The sequence below is a fragment of the Hoplias malabaricus genome, unplaced genomic scaffold (assembly GCF_029633855.1).
Source record: "Hoplias malabaricus isolate fHopMal1 unplaced genomic scaffold, fHopMal1.hap1 scaffold_29, whole genome shotgun sequence".
In the NCBI taxonomy this organism is placed as follows: domain Eukaryota; kingdom Metazoa; phylum Chordata; class Actinopteri; order Characiformes; family Erythrinidae; genus Hoplias; species Hoplias malabaricus.
Genome location: NW_027101104.1, coordinates 17,501 through 20,485, shown reverse-complemented (window position 1 = coordinate 20,485; position 2,985 = coordinate 17,501). Strand labels below are relative to the sequence as shown.

The 2,985-nt window shown below is 62.6% G+C and overlaps 1 non-coding gene and 1 pseudogene across 1 annotated transcript; both read left to right on the top strand.

Annotated features, from left to right (window-relative positions):
• The first annotated feature begins 1,939 nt into the window (after positions 1-1,939).
• Positions 1,940-2,093, top strand: LOC136684585 (5.8S ribosomal RNA). The gene has a single exon (XR_010799727.1). It is a non-coding gene; the product is annotated as a 5.8S ribosomal RNA (ribosomal RNA).
• A 416-nt stretch (positions 2,094-2,509) lies between these two features.
• Positions 2,510-2,985, top strand: part of LOC136684558 (28S ribosomal RNA) — a 4,635-nt pseudogene continuing 4,159 nt past the window's right edge.

Genomic DNA, 2,985 nt, shown 5'->3' with positions numbered 1-2,985 from the left:
GCTCTTTCTCGATTCTGTGGGTGGTGGTGCATGGCCGTTGGTAGTTCGTGGAGCGATTCGTCTGGTCAATTCCGGTAACGAACGAGATCCCATCCTTTAAGTAGTTACACGGCCCCTCTCCTGGGTCGGACTCTATCCCCGAAGGTCCCCGTTCGCGGGGGGTCCCCATCGGGGTGGGGGTGTTGGGGGTTTCGGCGGGGGTCCGGTTCTACCCCGGATCGGTTCGGGGAGGTGATGCGGTTGACGGGGGTTCAGTTCTGCGTCGAGTGGGTGGCTCCGGCCTCTCCCCTTCGCGTTCGGTTCCCTCCCCGATGCCGTCCGCACCTCGTTCCGCTCTCCGGGTGTGGGTTGTCCGTCCTTCGCCTTCGCCTTCCCTCTCCCCTCCCCGGTGCCCTCCCGCTTACCGCGGGCCTGAAGGTTGGGGTTCGCCCGGTGGGAATCAGCGGTCGGTGGCTAAACTTCTTAGAGCGATTTGTGGCACAGAAGCCACTTGAGAAATGGAGCAATAACAGGTCTGTGATGCCCTTAGAAGTCCGGGGTCGCACGTGAGCTACAATGGCTGGTTCAACATGTAAGTTACCCTACGCCGAGAGGTGCGGGCAATCCTATGAACGCCATTCCCCGCTGGGGACAGGGGATTGCAACTATTCCCCTCGAACGAGGAATTCCAAGTAGGCGCGGGTCACCAGCCCGCGTCGATTAAGTCCCTGCCCTTTGTACACACCGCCCGTCGCTACTACCGATCGGATGCCTCGGTGAGGTCCTCGGACCGTCCCCGGGGCGGCCCTCGAACGGGGGTCGCCTCCGGGCGATGGGAAGTCGATCGAACCCGGACATCTAGAGGGAGTAAAAGTCGTAACAAGGTTTTCGTAGGGGAACCTGCGGAAGGATCAATAACGGTGACCTGGCCGCGGTCGGCGCCCGCCGTCCGTGCCGGTTGTCGAGTCGGACTCGAGAGGCCGAACCTCCCCCCCGGCGGGTACCTTCAAGGTATGGACCGCAGAAGCCTCGTACCTTTCGTCGTCGGCCGACGTGAGTCTCTCCCCCCTCCGGGTGGGTGGACGTAGCGAGCCGGCTTCGGAACTCGGGGTTATGCGAGGACCGCCTTAGGTGCATAGGTACCCCGGTCCGCCCCTCCCGTTCGCGGGGGGAAGAGTGGCGCCGGAGCCGCCCGCCGGGTAGTTAAACCCAAAAAACCATTGATCGTTGAAGGCTTGATTGTGCGTGCGCGAGTCAAAGGGGCTTACTCACCCCCAGGGCGTTGGCCGGTGCTCGCCGGCCTCGGTGGGATCTCCCTGAACCCATCCCCCCGGCACAGGGGGCGGTGGTGGACGGGAGCGTACCGCCGGGCGAAACTCTTTCCCCTCACGGGGTTAGAGCGGAGCTTAAGAGCGCATGCAAAATACCCCCGATGTTGGCTTCGCAGAGACGGACCGTATAATAGTCTAAGGCCGGTGCGCGAGTTGAAGGGGCCTCACGAACCCCGGATGCGTTTATAAACACCCGAAAGGAGACGGCCGGTGCCCGCCGGTCCTGACTAGGTGGGATCTACCCAGCGCCTTCCCCTAAGCGGGGACTTGGGAGCGTACCACCGGGCCTCGCTCATACCCTCCGGGGTGGAGAGCTTGGCTTTGAGCGCACGCCTGAATGCCTTAGACCGGGACCCGTAACGCAGCGAACCAAACCCCTGGGCCTCGCCGGGAACGGCGGGTGCCTAGACCCCGGTCTCCTAAACCACGTAAGTCTCGGGCACCTACTCGGGCGATCGTCCCCCGGGCCGTAACTCCTCGGTCCGGTGGTGACGCCCAGGTTCAATGACCTTTCCCCCCCTGCACGGGGGTGGAAGGCACCCGGCTTGAAATATATTGGCAAAAATTGTCTCTTGTTCGAATGGCTTCCTTCGCCCGGCCTGTAACGGGCCGGGCACAAACCCGAATACGACTCTTAGCGGTGGATCACTCGGCTCGTGCTTCGATGAAGAACGCAGCCATCTGCGTTAACTAATGTGAATTGCAGGACACAGATCATCGAAATTTCGAACGCATATTGCGGCCGCGGGGGTCCATCCCGCGGCCACGCCTGTCTGAGGGTCGCTTTACCCATCGATCGGTCTCCGCGCCCCCGCTGAGAGAGAGAGACCGCGGCTGGAAGCTCGCAGGGCCTGAAAACGGCCCTTCGTCTTCCCAAACGAAGACTCGGTTCCGAGCCAGTCCACGCGGCCCGTGTTGCGAGAGAGCTCCGTACAGGGAACGGAGGGAGAGCCGAGTAGGTCCGGGTCCACGTCCGTTACGGTCTCTCCCCGAGTCCCGAGCGGGGCTCCGCGCAGTCGGACGCGGGGGTGGCGAGTGCCGATTAAACCCAGCGAGCGGGCGAGTGAGCGGGCGGGCGAGCGGCCGGGGTGGGGGGGAAGGTGTCGCGGAGTTCGGTCTCGTGCCGGGCTCTCGCCCCTCGCCCCTAGCCTTCGGCCCTCCGCCTCCGCCCTCGCCCCCGCATAAGAAACCTCTGTGTGCGGCCTCAGATCAGACGAGACGACCCGCTGAACTTAAGCATATCAGTAAGCGGAGGAAAAGAAACTAACAAGGATTCCCTTAGTAGCGGCGAGCGAACAGGGAAGAGCCCAGCGCTGAATCCCACTTTCCCCTGACCGGGGTTGGCCGGGAAATGTAGCGTACGGAAGTCCGTAAGATCCGTCTCGGTGCGGACGCGGGACCAAGTCCTCGCGAACGTGGCTTCTTCCCATAGACGGTGAAAGCCCGGTAGCGAGTCCCGCGTTCCCGCCCGGGTAGGTCGGGCTTCTCGGAGTCGGGTTGCTTGGGAATGCAGCCCAAAGCGGGTGGTAAACTCCATCTAAGGCTAAATACCGGCACGAGACCGATAGCGAACCGAGTACCGTGAGGGAAAGTTGAAACAGGACTTTGAAGAGAGAGTTCAACAGAGCGTGAAACCGTTGAGAGGTAAACGTACGGGGACCGAGAAGACTGCCCC